Source organism: Lontra canadensis, unplaced genomic scaffold (genome assembly GCF_010015895.1).
Source record: "Lontra canadensis isolate GAN:19392208 unplaced genomic scaffold, GSC_riverotter_1.0 scaffold19, whole genome shotgun sequence".
Classification (NCBI taxonomy): domain Eukaryota; kingdom Metazoa; phylum Chordata; class Mammalia; order Carnivora; family Mustelidae; genus Lontra; species Lontra canadensis.
This window is the reverse complement of record NW_022631013.1, coordinates 10,053,937-10,080,728: the sequence shown is the minus strand read 5'-3', so window position 1 is coordinate 10,080,728 and position 26,792 is coordinate 10,053,937. Positions and strand designations below refer to the sequence as shown.

The window sequence follows — 26,792 nt, the reverse complement described above, 5'->3', positions numbered from 1 at the left end:
AAAGAGAATTTCCATGTACCTTCATCTTGCTTCTCTGAATGGAAGAAATCATAGTAAGAAAGTAACACTAGAACAACAACAAAAAATAAATGAACACCAGTACAAAATTTTTAACTAAACTAAAACTTTATTTGCATTTTTTCATTTTTCCCTTAATATCCTTTTTTAAAATAATCCCAGGTTCCGGGCGCCTGGGTGGCTCAGTGGGTTAAGACCTCTGCCTTCAGCTTGGGTCATGGTCTCCGGGTCTGAGCCCTGCGCCGGGCTCTCTGCTTGGCGGGGAGCCTGCTTCCCCCTCTCTGCCTGCCTGCCTCTCTGCCTACTTATGATCTCTCTCTGTCGAATTTAAAAAATAAATAAATAAAATAAAATCCAAGGTTCCAAGTCAAGATAACACAGTGCATTTAGTTGTCATGCCTCCTTAGACTCTGTGATCTCCCTCAGTTTCTGTTTTCCTTTTTTTTTTTTAAATGACTTTTGACTCATTTGAAGAGTCCCTTAGTATAATGTCCCTCAGTTACCCTCAGGCAGTAGATTTTTGGGAAGAATGCCACAGAGGTGAGGTGTCCTTTGCATTGCTTCATATCAGGGTGTTCATGATATCAATATGCCTTCTGCAGTTAACTTTGATCATTTGGTTAAGGTAGTGTCTGTCAAGTCTCTATATTATAAAGTTATTATTTTTCTCATTCCGTTCTCTATTTGTTAGACTTGAGTTATTAGGTGCAGCCCACATTCAAGGTGGAGGGGAATTAAGCTCCAACTACTGACGGAAGTACCAAAGAACCTTTTCAAACACCACAGTAGTTTCTTAAGACATATTTGGATTCACTGAAAAAATTTAAAGTAACAACAACAAACCCACCATAGTAATTCACAGATATTTTGAGGGATATACAATTTCTCCTCAAACTTTTGTGCACTTGTCCAGGCACCTGGGTGGTTTAGTCATTGGGCATCTGCTTTCGGCTCAGGTCATGATCTCAGGGTCCTGGGATGGAGTCCCACACTGGGCTCCTTGCTCAGTGGAGAGTCTGCTTCTCCCTGGCCAGTTGTCCTCCCCAGCTTCCATTTATTTATTTATTTATTTATTTATTTATTTATTTATTTATTTGATTTATTTATTTGATAGAGATCACAAGCAGGCAGAGAGGTAGGCAGAGAGAGGGAGAGGGAGGCACGAGCAGAGAGCTCGACTCGGGGCTTGGTCCCAGGACCCCAAGACCATGACCCAAGCCAAGGCAGAGGCTCAACCCACTGAGCCACCCAGGCACCCCCCCTTCCATTTATTTATATCAGTATTGACTCATGGATATTTATGCTTTGAATCAATCAAATACTATCATTATTTTGTAGCTCAAATTGTCCCATTTTTGGCCATTCAAAACTCTACTTAAAAAATGTTTTAATTTTATTACATAAATTAACCAATTTATTATATGCTAGCAGTGTTTGAAATGGTGGAGCTTTGGGGCGCCTAGGTGGCTCAGTCGTTAAGCAACTGCCTTCAGCTCAGGTCATGATCCCAGGGTCCTGGGATCCAGCCCAGCATCGGGCTACCTGCTCCATGGAAAGCCTGTTTCTCCCTCTCCCGCTCCCCCTGCTTATGTTCCCTCTCTAGCTGTGTCTCTGTCAAATAAATAAATAAAATCTTAAAAAAAAAAAAAAAACAGAAATGGTGGAGCTTCTACTGGTCTTTCAACTCCTTCAATCCTCTGATGGCTGACTTTACTGTGAGGGCAGAAGTGGTGTTGTAGTGTCCAGGTACCACCGGTGACGGTCTTCATGCAGGAGCCACAGTGCTCTTCTCTTTTCTTTTTCTTCCTTCCTTCCTTCCTTCTCTCCCTCCCTTCCTTCCTTCCCTTTCTTTCTTCCTTCCCTCTCGCTCTTTCTTTCTTTCTTTCTTTCTTTCTTTCTTTCTTTCTTTCAGAAGATTTTATTTATTCATTTGAAAGAGACAGAGAAGGCACAAATGGGGGAGAGGTGAAGGGAGAGGGAGAAGCTGACTGTGCTGAGCTGGGAAGCTGCCTTGGGGCTTGATTGGAGGGCCTGGAGATCATGACCTAAGCCAAAGGCAGATGCTTAACCATCTGAGCCACCCTTGAGCCCCACAGCTTGTCTTTTCTTCTTGGTTTTGCCACAGAAGGAGCAGGTATACTTGGGTTCCTGGCTTATTTCAATCTTCTTCATTTTCCTGAGGGAGGCACCATGACAGGTCCCCTATTTACCCATGATTCTGACCTTCTTGGTGCGTTTAGCCATGTTGCCACAAACTAGGTCTAAGCCCCTATTTTATTACTATTTTTTTAAAAGATTTTATTCATTTATTGACAGAGACACAGCAAGAGAGGAAAACAAGCAGGGGGAGAGGGAGAGGGAGAAGCAGGTTTCCTGCTGAGCAGGGAGCCTGATGCAGGGCTCAATCCCAGGACCCTGGGATCATGACCTGAGTGGAAGACAGGCACCCAACAACTGAGCCACCCAGGCGCCCCTATTTTTTAATTTTTTCTTTGAATTCCAATATAGTTAATATACAGCATTAGTTTCACATGTAAATATAGTGATTCAACAATTTCATACATCACCCAGTTCTCATCACAAGTGTACTCCTTAATCCCCCATCACCTATTTCACCCATCTCCCCACCCACCCCCCTATCTATTTTTTAAAAACAGAAATAGAAAAAAATGAAAAATATCAGGTTCATGTGCCATGATTATGTAAAATGGTATCATCAAGGAATGCTACATGAAGGGTATACTGAAACACTCAGAGTAAATAAATATATGAATAGGTATTGGTTTGTGAAACATTTTCAGTTTTATATATACATGTATGTATTTCCTCTTGTAGGTTTTGTAAATTACAGTCAAAAAGGATTAAAATAAAAGACACAAGGGCACCTGAATGGCTCAGTCAGTAGAACATACAACTCTTGATCTTGGATCATGAGTTTAAGGCCCATGTTGGGTGTAGAGATTACTCAAAGAAAAAACATCACTTTTGAAGAAAAAGAAAAAAACGATTCAAACCCCACATTATATTGAACTTTTTAAATCTAGCATTGTGATCCCCATTTTGCATTTGAGAAAACTAAGATAGGATGAGATTAAGTACCTTGCCTAAGGTCACTTAGAATCTTCTAGTACAGGGATTGCAAACTTTTGTGTGAAAGGCCAGACAGTAAAGATTTTTTTTTAAAGATTTTATTTATTTATTTGACAGACAGAAATCACAAGTAGGCAGAGAGGCAGGCAGAGAGTGAGAGGAGGAAGCAGGCTCCCTGCCAAGCAGAGAGCCCGATGGGAGGCTCGATCCCAGGACCCTGGGATCATGACCTGAACCGAAGGCAGAGGCTTTAACCCACTGAGCCACCCAGGCGCCCCCAGACAGTAAATATTTTAGGGTTTCTGGGCCACATGGTTTCTGTTATAGGTATTCAACTCTCTATTGTAGTGTGAAAGTATCCATAGACTACATAAGTGAATAATTGTGGCTGAGTTACAATGGAACTTAGTAGACTAAAATTTGAATTTTGGGTAAGTTTTGTGTGCCACGAAGTATTCTTCTTTTGATTTTGGGGGTGCATTTTTTTTTTAAAGGAAAGGAATTTTTTTTTTTAAAGATTTTATTTATTTATTTGACAGAGATACAGTGAGAGAGGGAACACAAGCAGGGGAGTGAGAGAAGGAGAAGCAGAGTCCCCACCAAGCAGGGAACCGAATATGGGGCTCGATCTCAGGAGCCTGGGATCATGACCTGAGCTGAAGGGAGATGCTTAATGATTGAGCCACCCAGGTGCCCCGTTTTGCACCGTTTTAGAATGCCTAATAAGGGGCAGGGGGCTGGCTCAGTGGGGGGAGCATGCAACTTTTTTTTTTCTTAAAGATTTTATTTATTTATTTAAGAGAGAGAGAGAGAGAGAGCGGGAGCAGGGGAGAGGGGAAGAAGCAGGCTCCCCAATGAGCAGGGAGCCCCATGTGAGGCTCCATTCCAGGACCCTGGGATCATAACCTGAGCCAAAGGCAGCTGCTTAACTAACTGAACTTCCCAGGCACCTGCAGCATGTGACTTTTGATCTTGGGGTCAAGAGTTCCAGCCCCACATTGACTACAGAGTTTACTTTGAGACAAAACAAGTGCCTGGGTGGCTCGGTTGGTTAAGTATCAGGCTCTTAATTTTGCCTCAGGTTATCATCTCCACATCAGTCTCCATGGTAGGCATGGAACTTGCTTAAGATTCTCTCTCTCCTTCTCTCTCTGCTCCAACCCCCCAAAACAAAACAACAACAACAAAAAACATTCGACTTTAGGGCATCTGCCTGGCTAAGTCGATGGAGAATGGGGCTCTTGATCTCAGGTTTGTGAGTTCAAGCCCCACATTAGGTATAGAGCTTACTTTTAAACAAAACAAAACAAAACAAAAAAAAAAAAAAGAGGGGCGCCTGGGTGGCTCAGTGGGTTAAAGCCTCTGCCTTTGGCTCAGGTTATGATCTTAGGGTCCTGGGATCAAGCCCCGCATCGGCTCTCAGCTCAGCAGGGAGCCTGCTTCCTCCTCTCTCTGTGCCTACTTGTGATCTCTCTCTCTCTGTCAAATAAATAAATAAAAATTAAAAAAAAAAAAGAGGGGCACCTGTGTGGCTCAGTGGGGTAAGCCTCTGCCTCTGGCTCGGGTCATGATCTCAGGGTCCTGGGATCGAGCCCCACATGAGGCTTTCTGCTAATAGGGAGCCTGCTTCCCGCCCCCCACCCCGCCTGCTTCTCTGCCTACTTGTGATCTCTGTCAAATAAATAAATAAAATCTTTTAGAAAAAGAAAAGAAAAGAAAAGAAAAAATGGCTAATAATTCTTAGCTAAGGCTTTGTAGAAAACTTGGAGATGGGCTGGTTTTGACCTGTGAGTTGTAGTTTGCTGACCCTTGTTCTAGAATTCAGGCCTTCCTGGATTCCTCTGGAACCCAAACCTCAACCACTGACTTGGGTTATATAGTATTGTTGAAATCAAATAATGGTTTTCATGGTAGTAATATTTCCTTAGGATTCTTAAATTCCAGTTATTTTCTGAGGACTTTCATAGGCAGTGTCTTGCATGAATTCAGCAATGCCATGTAAAGTAAGCAGAATTTCACTACTTAAAAGATTTATTTATTTACTTGAGAGAGAGAAAGAGAGAGTGAGCTAGAGGGGTGGGGGAAGGGCCAAAGGAGAGAGAGAATTTCCAGCAGACTCTTCGGTGATCAAGAAGCCTGACATGGGGTTCTTATCTCACAACCTTGAGATCATGACTTAAGCTGAAGGCAAGAGACAGACGCTTAACCAACTGTGCCACCCAGATGCCCCTTGTTTATTTTTATTATTATTTTTTAAGTAAGCTCTAGGTCCAATGTGGGGCTTGAACTCAGAACCCTGAGATCAAGAGTCTCAAGCTCCACCAACTGAGTGAGCTGGGCGGCCTGAAGAAGCCAGATTCTCATTAGAAGGTTGCTCTTGACATGAAACATAGGTAGGGGAATCTTGGATGATTTTTATGGTTAAGAGTCATGGATCATTCATCTCTATCTGCTAAAGAGAGAGATCTGCCAAAGGGACCAAAACATTCTACGTGCTGATGGTCAGGCTACCCTTTTCCCTCCATGGTGTACATTTTTGCTTCTTAAGGGTGTTTTTGGTTTTTTTTTGTTCTTTTTTTTTTTCTTTTTTTTTTTTTTTAGATTCTATACAGACCATTCCCACTCAGTTATCACATTCTTCTGCAGGTATATTGCATCGGATTATGATCACTTACTGTGAGTCAGGAGATTAGACTTGAACTTAATCAGTGATTAGCTCTGGAGTTTATACATTTTGATTTTATCTTCCTAAATCTCAGCTACCCATTACTGATTCTCTCTGAGATGGACTTCATCTGGTTTCACCCACCTTCTTTATTGTCTGCCATGTTTACAGACTTAAAAGCCCAGGATTCTGAGGATTTTTCCAGTGTATTTTCCATCATATTATGCTCTTACTGTAGTCCAGCCAAGGATATTTAAACAAAAACTAGTGAATTGGATAGTGATGTTCTTTGCAGTCACAGGATGTAAAATAAGTTTCAATGTATCAGAGTCAGGCTGGGTGGGCATGGGTGGTAGTGATACCCCCTAGGGGAGCCTATTGGGAGAGGATAGTTCTATTACATCCAGGTGGTAATAACTGTTATCAGTGAGGTTTTAGGACTTTGATGCCCTTATTTTTTATCTCTGATCTTAGATCTAAGGTGGGACTTTCCCTTGATAAATGATAATTTATCGAAAGTCTCCAGCAGAGTATGCCTGCTACAGAAGAGACATGTTTTTGAATATAACAGAAGAGGAAATTGAGGGACTAGAAAGGTGACATATCTTGTATCAGTCACAGAACTAACACATCTCTCTCTTTTTTTTCTTTTTTAAAGATTTTATTATTTGACAGAGAGAGAGATCACAAGTAGGCAGAGAGGCAGGCAGAGAGAGAGGGGGGAAGCAGGCTCCTCGCTGAGCAGAGAGCCCGATGTGGGGCTCAATCCCAGGACCCTGAGACCATGACCTGAGCCGAAGGCAGAGGCTTAACCCACTGAGCCACTCAGGGGTCCCTTTCTCTCTCTCTTATTTATTTATTTTTTAAAGATTTTATTTATTTATTTGACAGAGATCACAAGTAGGCAGAGAGGCAGGCAGAGAGAGAGGAGGAAGCAGGCTCCCCGCTGAGCAGAGAGCCCGATGCGGGGCTTGATCCCAGGACCCTGAGATCACGACCCGAGCCGAAGGCAGAGGCTCTAACCCACTGAGCCACCCAGGCGCCCCCCTCTCTCTCTTTTTAAATATATATTTTATTTATTTATTTGAGAGAGAGAGAGAGAGCACAAGCAGGGGGAATGGTAGGCAGAGGAGAAGCAGGCTCCCCGCTGATCCCGACTTTAGCCAAAGGCAGGCACTCAACCAATTGAGTCACCCAGGCACCCCTCTTTTTTAAAATTTACATATTTATGTTTAGGAAAACCTATACCCAACCTGGGGGTACAACTCACAACACTGAGATCAAGAGTCATATACATGCTCTTCCAACTGAGCCAAGCCAGGCACACTGGTCTCTCTTTTCTTTTTCTTTCTCTCTCTTTTTTTTTGGGGGGGGGGTCTCTCTTTTCTTATTATCTTTAATTAAAAAACCAGTACTTCTTTATGCAAAAATTAAAATGTTATAGATTACATTAGTCCCTTTTTACTAGCACCCTCGACCACAAACCCTCCTTCCCACTCTACAGAGATAGCTCCTGTTACAACGTTTGTTTTCAGAATTGTTTTCTTGTACTCTTTCCCTTAAAGCCTCTTGTCTCAAGGGTGGTTTTATCTTTGACTCTCCCACACAGTTCTATAAAGCAGGAATACAAAGAGGAGGAAGACTGAACTGACCCTGCGCAATTCCAGCTCACTGTCAAAAGGGAGAGATAAGATACATCTACACATGAATGGTCGTGATAATTTTTGTTTTGGCCTGAGCATTCTTTGATCAATTCAGATGTGTAACAAAGGCTTCCCTTGAACTGAGCAGGACTGTTAAGGTTTCAATTGTTATTAATCAAGTAATTTAACCTACAACAGTCTATTAGTAACTAGGGTGTTAGTTGGTAATTAGCGTAGTGTCCTGCATAAAGAGTGTATGCTAATTCCCTTCCCACCTTACTTTAAAAAAAAAACCTTTTTAACATATCACAGTACTCACCATAGCCACCTTTTTAATTTTTTTAAAGTATCTATTTATTTAAGAGCAAGCGAGCGAGAGAGAACACAGAGATTAAGACGGAGAAGCAGACTCCCCGCTGAGCAGGGGGACTCCGGGGGACTCCGGGGGACTCCGGGGGACCCCCCCCCCCCCCGCCGCCCACGCAGGGCTCCATCCCAGGTCTCTGAGATCAAGAACTGAGCCAAAGGCAGACGCTTAACCCACCAAACTACCCAGGCTCACCCCCACCCCCACCCCCACCCAACCTTTGTTTCTTATCTGCTGTGCCCGAAGGGTACATACCAGGTGTGAAAGTAATTACTACTGTTTATTGAGGGTTTAACTATGTGCCAAACAGGTACTTTATATGAGCTCATTTATTTATTTGTTTTAAATATTTCGTTTATTTATTTGAGAGAGCACCAGCAGGTGGAGCGGCAGGTAGAGAGAGATGGAGAAGCAGGTTCCCTGCTGAACAGGGAGTTCAATGCGGGGCTTGATCCCAGCCCCTGGAATGATGACCTGACCCAAAGGCCGATAGTTAAACAGCTGAGCCAGCCAGGTGCCCCTGCATGATCTCATTTAATTTTCACTACCTGGTGAAGTGGTGTTATTGCGAAGGAAAGAAGCTCAAATTGAGGTAAGGCCAAAGTCTGTGTACCTAACCAGCCCGAGATACTGCCTTTGAGAATTAACTAGGTCAGTAAACGGGGCAATACTTTAAACTCCAAAATACTGGGGCGTCTATGTGGCTCAGTCTGTTAAGTGTCCGCCTTCTCTCAGATCATGATTTCACGGTCCTGGGATGGAGCCCCACACTAGACTCTCGGTTCAGCGGGCAGTCAGCTGCTCCTGCTCCCTCTGACCTCCCACCCTGCTCCTGCTCTCGCTCACGCTCTAATAAATAAATACAATCTTAAAAAAAAAACAAACCCACACACAAAACTCCAAAATACTATGCCACAAGTATAAAGCATTATCTCTTCAATTATGCTTAATACCTGGAGTTAAGATCTTTCTGAGAGGAGGATTATTGTTTGGAGATACAAAATCTGGTTTGGTTCTCTTCAGCTAGAAACAACTCAACCTCTCAACCTTTTTATTTTTTAAGATTTTATTTTTTAAGTAATTTCTGCACTCAAGGTGGAACACGAATTCACAACCCCAACATAGAGACCCTATCGACTGAGTCAGCCAGGTGCCCCCTAAGCCTTTCTTTACAGGGAGCAATCCCTGGCTCAAAGGGTTTATTATAAGATTTAGTAAAAATTGTTGTATTGAGGGGCGCCTGGGTGGCTCAGTGGGTTAAAGCCTCTGCCTTCGTCTCGGGTCATGATCCCAGAGTCCGGGGATCGAGCCCCGCGTGGGGCTCTCTGCTCCTTGGGAAGCCTGCTTCCTCCCCTCTCTCTGCCTGCCTGCCTCTCTGCCTACTTGTAGTCTCTATCAAATAAATAAATAAAATCTTTTTTTCTTTTTTTTAATTTTTAAAGATTTTATTTATTTGACAGAGACCACAAGTAGGCAGAGAGGCAGGCAGGCAGAGAGAGAGGAGGAAGCAGGCTTCCCAAGGAGCAGAGATCCCGATGTGGGGGTCGTCCCCGGACTCTGGGATCATGACCCGAGACGAAGGCAGAGGCTTTAACCCACTGAGCCACCCAGGCGCCCCAATAAATAAAATCTTTAAAAAAAATTGTTGTATTGACATGCAGTAAACAATCAATAAACGTTAATCAATTTACGCATAAGAGACTTGATAAAAGAATCCAAGGCCCACGTTTAATAAGACAAGCCCCGAGGCCCATCTGCCCTGGGTAAGTTTCTATTGAAGCCTGCTCCACGATGCTGCACCTGGGGTAGCCGTTGGCGTTTTCCCGCGCAGAGGGCGGAGCGGAGCGCGAGACCGGGAACCTAGTAGCGGAACCCCATCCCCCGCCGGGACTACATCTCCCAGCGGGAATCGCGTTCATTGCCCGGCAAGCCGCGTCCACTGGTATTAGTCGCAGAAGTCAGTACTGTCCGTTTTCCCTCACGGTTTTGCCTCGGCACTAAATCATAAATGCAAGGTCTATGAACCCGCGAGGGAAAGGCTGCGGTGGTAGGTACTTTCGCTGTGCAGCATATTGGCGATAGTATTCCCCCCTCCCCCCGCGCAAGGTTTGGGGGAGCTAGGCCTGTTTTGAATGGTTGGGCCACATCACGTGATGAGAGGAAGGCGGCCGCAGGGGAGCGACTCGTGGTGCCTTGTGAGGTCATCACAGCGCGACAAGCTGCAGTTGTGGGCATTCTGGATGCGGTATGTATTAGCCTCTTGACAACTCTGAGTACGAGAAATTTTATAAGATCTCCCCTATTTGCTCCTTCCCGGTGCCTAACCGCACCTCGGCGTTGTTGGCCTCTCTAGATGGCATGGGGGAGGCTGGAGGAAGCGACGTGCTCTGTGGGCGGGCTGATGGGCCGGGAACGAGCGTCGCGTGGTGGCTCCTCCTTCGCGCGTGACGCAGAGGTCACGTGACGAACCAGGGCGCCTCTGCCGCCGCCGCCGCTTTGTAAGAGGCACATTGGCAGGTAACGAGCGGCGGCGGCGGAGGCGGCTGGTCCCGAGTCCAGCGAGAACAGCAGCGGTAATTGGCACCCTCTCTCTCCTTTCCTGTTCCATGAGCCCTGAGTGTTGCAGCGTGCGGTTTCTAGTCCTGGGTTCAGCTCTTCTTTCCTCGAACCCTCTTCATACTGCCCCAGCGCCCACTCCTGAAGACCGGGCCAAGCGTCCCTTGCCAGCTTCATGCGTCCCCAGTATGCCCAGGCCCGGGCGCCTTCCTTCCTCTCTGTGCGGGCAGTCCTGCGCTTCTTCCTGCCTACCCCAGTCGTAGTCGGCCTGGCCCCACCCAACCCCAGGGGGCGCCTTCCCCTCCCCCCCCTTCGGGTTTCTGCCCTAGAGGGTGTGGTTTTCTCTCCCACCTCTGTCCCTGCCTTCCTCTCGGCTGGAGCACCCGCGCCGCTCTGATGTTTCCCATCCTGACCATTTTTAGGTTTTCATGCCTGTCGCTAAGTCTTGGGACTGGGCGTCTTAGAGCCCAACTTTCTGCGCACTGTAGCTTTACTCGGTTTACCCGGAGGAATAGATTCTACTCCTTCTTATTCTGGGAGGTTTTGGTGTTAAGACTCTTGGGGACTTAGTTTTTCTCTTCAGTCCCGGTCCCTCTAGTCTGGTTTTATCATAGTTTTTCTAATGTAGTTTTGAGAGCACCCTGTAAGCCAAAGTTCTGCGTTATTCTCTCTTTAGTAAATTACATTTCCGTTTCCTTTGCCTGTGGATCACTTTCCCACTTGGCTTTTCCACCTCTTCCCCTCGGTTTTCAATCTTATTTTTTTGCCAGGGCATCTTAAGTGCTGCCACTCTGGTCTCCTATCCTTGCTCTCTAGGAGTTGATCCCTCCTGTTTGACGTAATCTTGTAGCTTCACCACCACCTCTGTTGGATATTGGTTTCTGCTTATATCCGAGGTATGTGATATGTTAGTATTTAGGCTTATTATCTTTAGCCCTTTTGTACACTAACAGTTGAGAGCTTTCGATGGTCTTTTTAAGGTATCCAAACATCTTTTATTCAGAGGGCATATAATTAACTTTTTGGGTGAACCCAGGCCTTTTATATTTTCTATTCAGTTATGGTATACTTTCAATTAATTATTAATTAACGTTTATGGTATACTTTTTAAACCAAGAGTTATGTCAGTGGTGTATTCCTCACTTTTTGTCATGCACTGTACATCCTAATTTTTAGTGTCATTTTGTCTAATACAGGTGGAGGAAAGATGGACCTAATACCTAAGTTCTCCTGTATCCTCGGCATTGGGTGCCTAGATTGGCATGGTACTTAACTGTTTCGGGAAAGGGAATAAATTCCACTCTGGAGACCATAGAGTTTTATAGTCCACCAGTATCTCTTATGTACTTGCAGGGACCCTTGGCTGGGTCTGTCATCCTTATATTTCTGTGAACACTTATCTCTAGGCAGAACTGATTAGTCTCCCACATTGCTCTTCTACATCTCCAGTATGTTCCATGTGATTTTTCCTGGTTAAGGCTGGTTCACATGGGTGATGAGATTTCCCCCATCTCTGTCTTGCTAGTTTTCCACAGCTTTGATTTCCCATTTGCTTCTGTGTTGCTTCTGACCCTCAGAAATGAAACAATTCAGAGAAGGGAGTTTTTTTGGTTGTGTATGAAATACAGCTGGAAATGGTGGCATGGAAATGAGGCCATGGGAAAGGGTTGTGATAATTGCCTCTCCTGCCTGTTTCCTGCTGTTCTGGTTTCCTCTAGCCTCTCTCTTTAAATGTGGGCTGTACCAGCAGCAGTCACATGGATCTGCCTTTAGAACAAGGCTAGAACAACAATAACACCTCGTTTCCCTTTCCTGGTAACTGATGGCAGCCTGTGCAGTGCTCACCAGCCAGTGTCTCTTGGTATTAGCCTGAGTGACTTTTATTGTTTAGGGAGAAATGGTAGAACATGAAGAAGAATGGTTAATTTCAGTAGGCCCTTGTGTTTTCATGGGAAGGAACTGGTTGCTATCTCTACTCCTTTAACAGTACACTACATGTAGAAAGTATAAACCAGTGTGGAAGTTTTAAACTGTTATGAAGTGAAGCCTTCACTTTGGAAGTGTTAAGTCTTGAAGTATTGATTCCCCAGTCCTTTTTATTTTATTTTTGTAAGGATTTTATGTATTTCTAGAGCTTGACTGTGTGCAAGTGGAGGAGGGGGGATGAGATGGGAGGGAGGAGCAGGAGGAGAGGAACTAGAAGACTGCTGCTGAGTGTGGATCCCCACCCACGGTTTGATCCCACAACCCTGAGATCATGACCTGAGCTGAAATGAAGAGCTGTATGCTTAATCCGCTGAGCCACCCAGGTGCCTCCAGTCCCGAATCCTTTTTTAAGTTTTTTATTTATTTTTATTTTTTTTTTTAAGATTTTATTTATTTGTTTGACAGAGATCACAGGTAGGCAGAGAAGCAGGCAGAGAGGGAGGAAGCAGGCTCCCCGCTGAGTGGAGAGCTGGATTCGGGGGCTCGATCCCAGGACTCTGGGATCATGACTCAAGCCAAAGGCTTTAATCCACCGAGCCACCCAGGCACCCCTGAATCCTTTTTAAAAATGGTGACTTAAGATGTGTTGTTGTTATAAGACACCTTTTTTTTTCTCTTAAAGATTTTATTTATTTGAGAGAGAGAGAGCATGAGAGGGAGGGTCAGAGGGAGAAGCAGACCCCCTGTGGAGCTGGGAGCCCGCTGTGGGACTCGATCCGGATCCCGGGATTCTGGGATTATGACCTGAGCTGAAGGCAGTCGCTTAACCAACTGAGCCACCCAGGTGCCCTACTTTTTTTGGTTTTGGTGTAAGCCTGTTGAAGAGGTTTGAGGAATGCCTGCTCAAAAGGAGTCTACATGAATTCACAGATCGTGAAATTGCTCTTTCTTACATCTTATTTTGTTTATTAATCCTGTGAGATCATTAGTTGGCTCTTCGTTAATTCCAGTGAATGGAGTGTGGCATGTATGGCACTGGTTGTGTTGACTGGTAAGGTGGTGGATCACTGATAGGTGTTACTCCCTCCCTGCTCCCCAACCCGTAGGAGAGTGAAGATACGACTTAAAGGAAGGCAAAGAGAGGGAAGACTTAGAGGGAATATCACCACATAAGCCTGGGGTTAGTTCTGAAATAATTTTGGCCCAACTCAAATATTTAGGAATGGAATCCTTTTTTTTAAGCCCAAGAACGAAATTAATCAGGTTTGGGTGGTGTTGTTGCTGCTGTTGTTTTTAATTTTTAAAAATAAAACTTTAGGGGCGCCTAGGTGGCTCAGTGGGTTGGGCCTCTGCCTTTGGCTCAGGTCGTGATCCGGGGGTCCTGGGATCCAGCCCCGCGTCGGGCTCTCTGCTCAGCAGGGAGCCTGCTTCCCTTCCTCTCTCTCTGCCTGCCTCTCTGCCTACTTGTGATCTCTCTCTGTCAAATAAATAAATAAAAATCTTAAAAAAAAAAAAAAACTTAAAAATTTTTTTTTTTTTTTTTTTTAATATTTAGAGAGAGAGGGTGTGAGTGAGGGGTGGGACAGGGGTGGAGAGAATCTCAAGCTGACTTCAGGCTGAGCACAGAGCCTGTTGTGGGGTTTGATCTCAACCCTGGGATCATACCTGAGCCAAAGGCAGACGCTTAACTGACTAGCCATCCAGGCATCCCAAAAATAAAAAATGTGGGGGGGGGGAAGGTAATTTATTGGAGGTAAAAATTTTTTTGTTATGGATTTTTGAAGACCAGGTTTGTGAATTTGTTGCTGACATGGCATGTGTGCTAGAGTGAGTTTTAATTTTCAGATAACTCATTTCCTTTCCTTTTTTTTTTTTTTTTTTTTTTTTTAAGATTTATTTATTTGACAGAGACAGCGAGAGAGGGAACGCAAGCAGGGGGAGTGGGAGAGGGAGAAGCAACACCCCCCCCCCCCAAAGGGAGCCCAATGGAGGACTCCATCCCAGGACCCTGGGATCATGACCTGAGCTAAAGGCAGGCGCTTAACGACTGAACCACCCAGGTGCCCCTGGATAACTCACTTTCATACTGGGTGATAAAATCAGTTGAATTGGAACTTAGTATCTATTTGGAATTTATGAAATGGGGCTTAAAGGAGTAGATGTTTCATTTAAGACTATGTAGAGTTCTTAGAAAAGTTGTTAGGAATGTGTGGCTTGTTTTTCTTCATTTGGAACTCTGAAAGCAATAGAACGTATATTTGAATGGGTCTAAAACATAAAATTTTATGAGAAGATTTTCAGATTTATAGAGGAGAGACTTTGATTTGGATTTAGTTCCAAGTTACTGTTGCTGCAGCCTTGTTTCTTACTATTAACAGTTGTTATTATTAATCTGTTTTTAACTAAGATGTCACATAGGAACTTTCAAGTTATACTGTATGGGGGCACCTGGGTGGCTCAGTCTGTTGAGCATCCAACTCTTGGTTTTGGCTCAGGTTGTGTTCTCATGGGGCCAGGGATGGAGATCCTGTTTCTAGCTCTATGCTCAGTGGGGAGTCTGCTTGAAGATACTCTCCATCTGCCCTCCTCCCCTGCCCCCCACTGCTTGCACAGCACATGTGTGCACTCTTTCTCTCACTCCCTATCTCTTTCTCAAGTAAATAAATCTTTTTTTTTTTTTAATTTTTATTTATTTATTTGACAGAGATCACAAGTAGGCAGAGAGGCACGCGGAGAGAGGGGGGCAAGCAGGCTCCCCGCTGAGCAGGGACCCTGATGCTGGACTCGATCCCAGGACCCTGAGATCATGACCTGAGCTGAAGGCAGGGGCTTAACCCACTGAGCCACCAGGCACCCCTCAAATAAATCTTTAAAAAGAATAAAGTTATATGGTGTGTCCACAGTCCAGTAATACTAAGAACATTACTCTAAATTTTTTACATATAATCTCAATCTTATCAGGTCACTCCTAGATACTATATGTGTGAGAACTTTTGGGAGCTCAGAATTGCTTCTTGTTAATGGTGTTTTTCTCCCTCTCTGTCTTCTTTCTCTCCACTCGCTCCCTCCCTTTTTAAAATTTTTATTTCTCTTCCCTTTATTTTCTCTCCATTTTATTTTTCTGCTTCCTTCTGCCCTTTCATCCCCATACAAAAAAATTCTCAACACTGTCTCAACTGAGGACCTTCTGACAGTACTTGCCACGTAACATGCTGCTGTCCAGGCAGGCAGATGAAAACCTAAAATATCATTGCAACCTCTTTTCATGGGCTTGGGCAAGGTGCATAGTGCTGTCTGTGTTGTGTGTCTACCTAGCTGGAACGTGCTCTTTGAAGGGTGTGATCTTTAATTTGCTAAGAGTGTTTGGTATTTTCAAATCATTAAGCAAGAGAATAAGTGGGCTTAAAAAAAAAAAATACAGGTTTAGCTTAAATAGGGTGTAGGGGAAAAAAAAAACCAACACTGGCTTTAGGATTGATTGACAGGCATTCCATTACATTGTTTTTAGACCAAATCAGTTTGTTCCTCGTCTTTTGAAATTTCCGTTTTATGGAAGTTTTTAGGGTCAGGCTGTCTGGTACTATTTTACCTAAGAAAATACATTTTATAAAATCTGAGAAAATCAAAAGATAAAAATGACTTAATCGTGGTTTAACATTTTAGTAGAAATTCTTTTTTTTTTTTATAAAGATTTTATTTATTTGACAGAGATTACAAGTAGGCAGAGAGGCAGGCAGAGAGAGAGAGGAAGGGAAGCAGGCTCCCTGCTGAGCAGAGAGCCCGATGCGGGACTCGATCCCAGGACCCTGAGACATGACCTGAGCCGAAGGCAGAGGCTTAACCCACTGAGCCACCCAGGCGCCCCTATACTTAATGATTTTTATTGAGAAATAGAGAATATGTACCAAAAAAGTTGTATGGGGAATAAAAACACATGTAGAGTTTTCAAAAACAAGAATAAAATGACTAGCCAAGAAGTAGAGTATTATTATTACTGGCGGGGGGGTGGGGGACACCTGGGTGGCTCAGTTGGTTTGGGGCCTGCTTTCAGCTCAGATCCTAGAGTCCTGGGATCCAGCCCCGCATGGGGCTCCCTGCTCAGGGGGGAGGCTGGTTCTTCCTCTCCCTACCTTTTGCTCTCCCTCCTTGTGCTCTGTCTCTTTCAAGGAAAATCTTTATTTATTTATTTTTTTAAAAGATTTTATTTATTTATTTGACAGAGACAGTGAGAGAGAGAACCCAAGCAGGGGGAGTGGGAGAGGGAGAAGCAGGCTCCCGGCAGAGCAGCGAGTCTGAGAAGGGTTTCGATCCCAGGACCCTGGTATTATGACCTGACCCAAGGCAGACACCTAACAGCTGAGCCACCAGGTGCCCCTCTTTCAAGTAAAATCTTAAAAAAAAAAAAAAAAAAAAATTTTTTTAGAATTTATTTATTCATTTGACAGGCAGAGATCACAAGCAGGCAGAGAGGCAGGCAGAGAGAGAGGTGGAGGCAGGCTCCCTGCTGAGCAGAGAGCCCGATTCGATTCGGGGCTCGATCCCAGGACCCTGGGATCATGACCTGAGCTGAAGGCAGAGGCTTTAACCCACTGAGCCACCCAGGCGCCCCTATATATCTTTTTTTTTTAAACATTTTTTAGATTTTTTTTTTTTAAGACTTTATTTATTTGACAGATCACAAGTAGGCAGAGAAGCAGGCGGAGAGAGATGGTGAAGCAGGCTCCCCACCGAGCAGAGAGCCCGGTTCGGGGCTCCATCCCAGGACTCTGCGATCATGACCTGAGCTGAGCACAGATGCTTTAACCCACTGAGCCACCCAGGTGCCCCCATTTTTAGAATTTTTATTCCATAAATAATACATAGTTTAATATTGCCATTTTCAGCCTTGAATTATTCATTCAAAGTAAACTACTCACAATGTGGGGTTCAAACTCAAACCCTGAGATCAAGAGCCCCATGTTCTACCAGCTGAGTCAGCCAGGCCCCCCTCAATCTTGGTTTTTTTTTTTTTTTTTTTTTTAAAGATTTTATTTATTCATTTGACAGAGATGACAAGTAGGCAGAGAGAGGCAGGCAGAGAGAGAGAGGAGGAAGCAGGCTCCCCGCGGAGCAGAGCGCCCGATGTGGGGCTCGATCCCAGGACACTGGGATCATGACCTGAGCCGAAGGCAGAGGCTTTAACCCACTGAGCCACCCAGGCGCCCCTATATATCTTTTTTTTTAAAACATTTTTTAGATTTTTTTTTTTTAAGATTTTATTTATTTGACAGATCACAAGTAGGCAGAGAAGCAGGCAGAGAGAGATGGTGAAGCAGGCTCTCCACCGAGCAGAGAGCCCGGTTCGGGGCTCCATCCCAGGACTCTGCGATCATGACCTGAGCTGAGCACAGAGGCTTTAACCCACTGAGCCACCCAGGTGCCCCCATTTTTAGGATTTTTATTCCATAAATAATACATAGTTTAATATTGCCATTTTCAGCCTTGAATTATTCATTCAAAGTAAACTATTCACAATGTGGGGTTTAAACTCAAACCCTGAGATCAAGAGCCCCATGTTCTACCAGCTGAGTCAGCCAGGCCCCCCTCAATCTTGTTTTAAATGGAATTTTTTTTGATACTTCTTTAACTCTTAAATGTTTTAGATTCATTCATGTTGATTCTATCAGTCATTTTGAGTAGTGTGGTACTCCATTGTAAGGATATGTTACATCTTACTCTGTTGTGATTGATGTTTGTGTCATTTCCAGTTTCTTGTGATTAGAAATTTTTACTTGTCTCTTTGTGAACATTTGTACAACCTCACCCTCCCCCCAAAACAAACTGATTTCTTGAGACTGTGTAACTGGGACTGGAGCTTTTGGGTTGTGTTTGTAGCATGTATAACTTTATTAGGTAATCCCAAGCTGTGTTGTACAGGGTCTTCATCTTAACTACAGAACACAGAAAATTGATGACTTTTTCAGTTCTCTTCAGGGTGTACATAATTGATCTCATTCTAGAAGCCTAGGGAAGAAGTTTAATTCATGCATACAATGAATACCTTAGACATTAGTACTTATTTCTGAAGAGTGAGTTGATAAGGAGTTCCAAGTCCTTATCTAAATTGGGTATTGCTTTAATTTTTAAATGTTTTTGGCAATTCTAATGGGATATTTTAGATAAATCTTTTATGAACACCACACAGCCGGATTTTGCTTTGCTGATATCTCCTGCCAAATTCTCTTTTAACTGGAGCATGAAGACTGTCATTGTTGATTATAATTTCAGATATTTTGTATATATTTTTTGGCATCAGAGTCTTTGCTTGCCTTGTGTTTATTGTTTTTCTGTTCTTTTTGCAGTTCTGATTATTTTTTTCTGTTTGGTTTCCTTCAACTTTTTAATATTTTTCAAATCTATGAAAGCTGAAAGACTATTAGGAACACATGTATACCTTTGACCTGGAGTCTCTATTTAGTATTTTGCTACATTGACTTTTCTTTCTACTATTCACATTATCTTTTTTTTTTTTTTTTAAGATTTTATTTATTTGTCAGAGAGATGGTGAGAGAGGGAACACAAGTAGGGGGAGTGGAAGAGGGAGAAGCAGTCTTCCTGCTGAGCAGGGAGCCTGACGTGGGGCTCGATTCCAGGATCCTTGGATCATGACCTGAGCCAAAAGCAGACAGAGGCTTAACTACTGAACCACCCAGGTGCCCCTCTGCACATTATCTTTTGAGGCTGAATGTTTTGAAAGTAAAGTGAAACATCTTAACATTTATGCCTAAATATGCCCTTAGGAAGTACCTCTTTACAAGAAAGCTTCTCTTAAAAATAATAACAGGGGGTGCCTGGGTGGCTCAGTGGGTTAAAGCCTCTGCCTTCGGGCTCTCTGCTTGGCTGGGAGCCTGCTTCCCTTCCTCTCTCTCTGTTTGTCTCTCTGCCTACTTGTGATCTCTGTCAAATATTGAATGGAATCTTAAAAAAAAAGAAAAAAGTAATAACAGTAATCTAATTCTACCTGGGAAAGTGAATAAATATAATGAATAATATCAATAATACCTGATAAAAACTCACGTTTAGATTTCCCAGTTCACAAAATGTCTTTTTGTAACTTGTTAGTATCCAATCAGAGTTTCTGCTTTCCCTTATTTATGTATTGTCAGTGAAGAATAATCTTGAATGATAATCCATTTAAGTGATTATTTTGTCATTTATCAGGCATAATTGCCAGTCAGAGTATCTGATAAGTAAGATAACTACTGCTGGCATTTAGTTTTTTTTTTTTTTTTTTTTTTTTTTAAGATTTTATTTTTTTGAAACAGAGAGAGAGGGGGGGGGGAGGAGGGCGGGGAGGGGGGGGGGGGGGGGGGGTGTGTGTGGGGAGGAGCGAAGCAGGCTCCCCACCGAGCAGAGAGCCCGATGCGGGGCTCCATCCCAGGACCTTGAGATCATGACCTGAGCCGAAGGCAGAGGCTTAACCCACTGAGCCACCCAGGCGCCCCTGTATCTTGTTAATCTTATGCAGAAAAAATGATGGAAAGTCCTTTTGATATGTGGGAATAATGGTAAACTGTTACATAGATAAAAAATTTAGAAAGGAAATTTTTTTTTTCTTTAAATTTTGTTTAATTTTTGCGAAGAGGGGAGAGAGGAGGGGGAGGGAGCATGAGCAGGGGATGGGGCAGAGGGAGAAGCAGACTCCCCACTGAGTTGGGAGCCTGATATGTACTCCATCCCAGGACTCTGGGATCATGACCTGAGCCAAAGGCAGATGACTGAGCCATCCAGGCACCCTAAAAGTAAATTCTCATGGCATTTTATTTCTGTGAAATGCTCAGAATATAGCTTAACTTAGATTAGGCCTGAAAAGTAGTTTGTTGTTGTTAATGGTATGTGCTCCTTGGACACCTTCATGGCTCAGTCGGTGAAGCGTCTGCCTTCACCTCAGTCACGATACCGGGGTCCTGGGATGAGGCCCGCACCAGGCTCCCTGCTCAGTGGGGGAGCCTGCTTTTTCCTCTCCCTCTGCCTGCCACTCCCCCTGCTTGTGCTCTCTGCATCCCTCTGACAAATAAGTAAAATCTTAAAATAAAATAAAAAAAAAAATTTTTGGTCCTAAACAGGTGTTCATCTGACAAAGCTTTAATGTTACTTGGCAGCAACTGTTACATGCTACTGATAAAGCACCGTCCCTATTCTCTAGGTGCTTACATTCTGATGGGAAGACAAGTAGGGCGTTTAGGAATAGGATTCCATTTGGGAGCCACAGAGGGAAGCACTATCATTTGAATTTGGGAAGGCATCCTTGAAGCAGTGGGAGACTGAGCCTTACTTTTCCTATAGTCATTCTTATAGGATCCATAATGGCCAAATTCCTGAAGTTATAATTGTTTCTTTTGTTGAAACACTTTGAATTTTAGGAGAGCTTGGCTGGCTTAGAGAAGCGTTTGACTCTTGATCTCGGGGTTGTGACTTGGAGCCCCAGGCTGGGTGTAGAGATTACTTAAAAATAAAATTTTGAGATGTACCTTGGTGGTGCAGTTGATGAAGTGTCTGACTCGTGGTTTTAGCTCACATCGTGTTCTCAGGGTCTTGAGATCAAGCCCTGTATCGGGTCTCTCTGTGCTCAGATTGGAGTCTGCTCCAGATTCTCTCCCTCTCCTTCCAACTCTGTTCCTCCCCCCGCCCCCAGGCTTGCTCTAAAATAAATTAAATAAAATCTTAAACAAAAAAATCTTTGAAAATTAAAGAAAAAGGGGCATCTGGGTGGCTTGGTCAGTTAAGCATCCCACTGTTGATTTCATCGCAGGTCTTGATCTCAGCGTTGCGTGTTCAAGCCCCTCATTGGGCTCCATGCTGGGAGTGGAGCCTCCTTTAAAAAAGAAAAGAAAAAAAAAAAACCCTGGAATTTTGTATCCATAGGTCAGTTTTATTAGAATTTTTTTTTTTTTAAGATTTTATTTATTTACTTGACAGAGATATCACAAGTAGGCAGAGAGGCAGGCAGAGAGAGAGGAGGAAGCAGGCTCCCCGCTGACCAGAGAAACCCCCCCGCCACCAATGCGGGGCTCCATCCCAGAACCCTGGGATCATGACCTGAGCCGAAGGCAGAGGCTTTAACTCACTGAGCCACCCAGGCGCCCCATTACTTACTTTTTTTAGAGATTTAAAAAAAAAAAAAATTTAAGTAATTTCTACACCCAACATTGGTTTGAATTCACAACCCTAAGATCAAGAGTCACATGTACAGACTGAGCCAGCCAGAAACTAAGTTACTCTGTTCTGTTTATTTACTTCCAAGTGAGGTCTGTTCCCAGCATAGGGCTTGAACTCATGACCAAGATCAAGAGTCGCATACTTCTCTAAGCCAGGCAGGCATCCCAAAGTTACTCTTTTTTTTTTTTTTTTTTAAGATTTTATTTATTTACTTGACAGAGAGATCATAAGTAGGCCGAGAGGCAGGCAGAGAGAGAGAGGAGGAAGCAGGCTTCCTGCTGAGCAGAGAGCCCGATGCGGGGCTCGATCCCAGGACCCTGGGATCATGACCTGAGCTGAAGGCAGAGGCTTAACCCACTGAGCCACCCAGGCACCCCCCCAAAGTTACTCTTATTGTAAGTTTACTCACATTATTTTCTTTGGGTCAGCTTTTAGTAGTAACTTATTGAATGTCTCAATTTTTCCCCAATCAGGGGCTCATTTCATTTTGATTAGAAGTTTCGTGGTGAAATCCTTTAAATTGCTGGAGACAAGATGACTTCTTGAAAATTCTTAGCTGTGGTACTTCACTTTATTTAGTATCTTTTTAATACCTTGTGATTGGGATTGCTAAGGTAATGGTGGGAAAGTACCTCTGTATATTATGGAACAGTCTCGATGGTGATTACAAGAATAAAAATCTTATTAATATAGGCCTTTCACTATTTAATTACCACAGAAGAGGTTGTGGGTTTTGTTTTGTTTTGTTTTGTTTTTAAAGACAGTCTGTGCTATGTAATTGTTCTTTATTTTTTAAATTATTTTGTTTATTTGAGAGAGAGAGAGAGAGGGAGAACATGGAGAGTGAGAGGGAGACGCATACTCCCCGCCAAGCAGAGAGCCCAACGCGGGCCTGGATCCCAGGACTGGGAGATCATGCCCTGAGCCCAAGGCAGATGCTTAAATGACTGAACCAACGAGGCACTCTGTTTAATTGTTTTAATATCAAAAGATCCCAGCTGTAATGGGACATAGCTAGCTTAACATGAACCAGTTTATATACTCTGACAGTCTAGTCGTCTGTGGGACAAAGAAATGACCAGTGTCACAAAGGATTTTATTGGAGTGTAGTTGGCCTTTGGTGATACTTGTATAATTGGTAAGTACTGAAAATCATTGAATTTGGCGTGCCCGTGTAGTTCTGTCAGTTAAGTGTCACTCTTTGGCTCAGGTCATGATCCCAGGGTTCTGGAATCAAGTCCAGCATCAGGCTCCTTTCTCAATGGAGAGCCTGCTTCTTCCTCTCCCTCTGCTTGAGGCTCCCCCTGCTTGTGCACTCTCTCTCTCTTTTTTTTTGAGGAAATAAGTAAAACTTAAAAAAAAAACAACATTGAATTTTACACTTAACAAGGGTGAGCTTTATGTATTTTCTATACCTCAGTAAAGTTACTTAAATTGTCTAAATAAACAGGCAGTATTTTGAGATTAAATTGGCAGAAACAAATGTGGTCAGTGAACATTAATACTATAGTCACTGGTATTTATGGTAGCTATTAAGACCTAGACTAAGCATTTGAGGTACCTTATTCTGTTTAGTGCGCCTCCCAGGCTTGAGAGAGAGTAACGCACTTGATCAGGGTTACCTAATCTAGTAAGTTGTAGAATGCAGGCCTTTGTGACTTCCAAAGCTTTGTTCTTCATCCCCCTTCCAGAACTTTGTTCTTAATCACAAAACTGTACTACTTTACCTGTCTGAAATACTATTCTCTGGGAATATAGCCAAGTGCTGGATGATAAGTAAAACAATGTCCACATTTGTGGTACATAAACCTGGGCATTTGCACTGGATGGGAAATGACGGGATGGAGATTCAGGTGGCACCCTTGAACTCCAGTGCCTAGTTATGCTTGGCCCCACTTCACTTTTATGCATTTTTATCTGTTTATCTAATTATGTAAGCTCTCCATCCAGCATAGGCCTTGAATTCAGGACCTCAAGATCAAAAGTTATATACTCTACTTACTGAGCCAGCCAGGAGCCCTGCTTTTACCTATTTTATATGTTGGGAGTTTAGTCAGGCATTTAGTTGGACTTGATTTCTGTGATTTAAAAGAAATGCTGCCTCTGCTTTGGTTATTCACTCTGATTTTACTAGCTGTTTTATTTTTTTTTTAAAGATTTTATTTATTTATTTGACAGAGAGATCACAAGTAGACAGGCAGGCGGAGAGAGAGGAGGGAGCAGGCTCCCTGCTGAGCAGAGAGCCTGACGCGGGACTCGATCCCAGGGCCCTGAGATCATGACCTGAGCTGAAGGCAGAGGCTCAACCCACTGAGCCACCCAGGCGCCCCAATAAGTAAAATCTTAAAAAAATTTTTTTTTCAGAGAGAGAGGGAGAGACAGAGATGAAGCACAAGCAGGGAGAGCATCAAGCAGAGGGAGAAGCAGGCTCCCTGTGTAGCAGGGAGCCCGATGTGGGACTCGATCCCAGGACCTTGGGATCCAGACCTGAGCCAAAGGCAGCTAGCTGAGCCACCCAGGCGTCCCTAAAACAACTTTTTTTTTTTTTTTTTTTTAAGATTTTTTTATTTAACAGAGCATGCGGGAGCGTGTGCACAGCAGGCGGGGAGCAGCAGAGGGAGAAGCAGACTCCCTGCTGAGCAGGGAGCGGCAGTGTGGGGCTCAATCCCAGGATCCTGGGATTATGACCTGAGCCGAAGGCAGACCCCCAGCCAACTGAGCTACCCAGGTGCCCCAAGGTCTTGTATCTTTTGTGACTTAAGTGGGTTTGAGAAGAAATGGTGGCAGTAAAAGAATGATTTAATGGTTTTGAGCTCTGGAACACCAAAAAATACTGGTCACTTGGAAAATTTTGCCAAGTCTTCAAATGAGGTGCTTTTGGATGAATTCCATAATGGGTTTAGATACCTAGTAGGCAGTTAGATGTGTGCTGAATCTTTGGAGAAACACAAGGCCTTTCACTTTGGCTTTGAAGTTATAGGTAATTATTGATGCTAGAGCATAGAATTTCTGTGGGAAGGGAGAATGTGCTCAAGAATTGAACAGTTTTAGAAGTCGGGGCTGGGAGAAGGATATAATGTGGTTGAGGATTTGGGGGGAGAAAAGAGAACCAGGTGTTGTGTCTGAGAAATCTAAGGAAGGGAATAGCAGGGTAAGGTTGAGGGAAACCAGACTCAAAGAGATGTTTAGTGAGGAAGTGGAGGCAGTGAGTGTAATCTTTGAGATACTCAGCTTAAATAGTTACTGCTTACAAGATAGAACATGTAGTTTCCCAGAGTGCTTGGATGGTAAGCCTTTGATTTTGAGATTAATGTGGATGTAAAGAATAGTTAGGTTTTTATACACATATTTGTGAGAAGGAAAAGGATAAGGAATATTTCTCAATAGTAGTGGTGGGAGATTTCCTTATTAAGGATTTTTGTATTTGGTATTTGAATGAAACTGAGCCTGGTATGTAAGTGACAAGTGTGTTAACATTTGAATGGATTGCATGACTATGTTTTGATAGATACATTCTTCAGGTAACTGACATTTAAAAAAAAGTTGCTTTTGGGGTGAGTGAAATGGTAATAAAGTTGCCATGAGAATAAAAAAATACATTTTATTTATTTGTTTATTTATAAAAAGATTTTATTTGACAGAGAGCATAGGCAGGGGGACCAGCAGGCAGAGGAAGAGGGAAAAGCTGAGCAGAAGAGCCTGATGTGGGGCTCATTACTAGGACCCTGGGACCATGACCTCAGCCAAAGGCAGATGTTAACTGACGGAGCACCCCCACACTTTTTTTTAAACAAACCACTCAAGACTATATTCTGGATTCGTGAGGAAGGTTGGAGAACTGTAATGAAAAACTGTGGGTCTGAAGTACTTAAAAATCAGTATTTATAGTTTTGGCTTAAAATAATAGCTACAGATTATATAGCTGCTTTGGAATGGTTTGATAATGGGTATACTGAACTTCTATAAATCAGTTGTCAGATAATTTGTATTTATAACAATTGTCAAATTTTTTTTTAAATTTTTAAATTTTTTAAAGATTTTATTCATTATTTGACAGGAAGAGATCACAAGTAGGCAGAAACGCAGGCAGAGAGAGGTGGAAGCAGGCTCCCTGCCGAGCAGAGAGCCTGACGTGGGGCTTGATCCCAGGACCCTGGGATCACGACATGAGCCGAAGGCAGAGCCCTTAACCCACTGAGCCACCCAGGTGCCCCACAATTGTCAAATGTTTAAATGGTTCATGTGTAGATGTGAAAAATGAGAATAACTTGAAATCATTCTTGCTTATCTGTCTTCAGTTAAGAATTGGAGATTTGTAAAGTTTTGTCTCCTGTGAAAGTATGGTTGGAATATAATCATTTTTAGCAGTAATATCTAATTTACTATATGAGAATGGTTAGTAGAGATGCCACTTTATCCAAAACCAAAACAATAAATTAATGTGAGGTATGAACTAGAACTTTCAAGTGATTATGAATTGAACAAGGTGACATTTTTGAGTGTTGTTATATATGGGATTTCTTGATGTTCTTTTCACAGCTTGGGTTTCGGAGCTTTTCCTTCATTGACCTTGTTTTGGCTTTTCTGCGCTTGAAAATAAGAAATTAGTTAAACTGACATTTTGGTTTCGGGGATGTTTTGGCTTAGAGTATCAAGAATAAAATTCTTGATTTTTGTTACTAGTTGTGGTCAGTATAACTTGATTAAAAGAAATACTTGGCTCCGAAGGATGGCGAGGTCAGTTAACCCATGATTTGACACCTTTCTTTCCCTTTTGATTGGGTCTTACGAAGAGGAGATAAGCCAGAAGGAGAAGGCATCTCCCCTGCATTCCTTTCCCCTCAGAAGGCCTTTGGACAGAGCCACTAGTGAGAAGTTAATCTTGCTCTGACAGGTGTGGAGTTGGAGGTTTGGGATGGAATGCGACTGAGGGTGTGAAGACAAAAAAATTACAAAAACATTTCTGTCTTTGCGTGCCTGGTTGGCTCAATTGGTAGAGCATATGAGTTTAAGCCACACGTTGGCCATGAAGCCTACTAAAAATAAAAAACAAAAACATGTCTGTTTTTATTACAGACTAAACTACTGTTGATATTAAGTCTATCCTGTTCTAATGACTCTTTTGAGACTTCACTTGATTCTCTCCAGAGAGGATAGGTGGGACTAATGCAACTGAGCATGGTTGGGGAAAAGCCACATTAAAGTAGGATTAGGGACAGGAGAATTGGAGAAGTGAACATTCACCTGGCAATTTATTACCACTTTTTTGTTAATATTTAGGAAGGTAGGCACTCTTCTTTCCTTCCTTTCCTCCCTCCCTGGTAAAATG

At 43.1% G+C, this 26,792-nt stretch overlaps 1 protein-coding gene and 1 pseudogene across 1 annotated transcript in view; one reads left to right on the top strand and one right to left on the bottom strand.

The window, feature by feature from the left end:
* Window positions 1–1,687: 1,687 nt before the first annotated feature.
* LOC116869516 lies at window positions 1,688–2,262 on the bottom strand (annotated as a pseudogene).
* An 8,012-nt stretch (window positions 2,263–10,274) lies between these two features.
* The window catches only part of UBAP2 (ubiquitin associated protein 2), a 127,085-nt gene continuing 110,567 nt past the window's right edge, over window positions 10,275–26,792 (top strand). The window contains 1 exon segment of the mRNA XM_032860388.1: window positions 10,275–10,356. The gene's annotated coding sequence lies outside the window, so the exon portion shown is untranslated.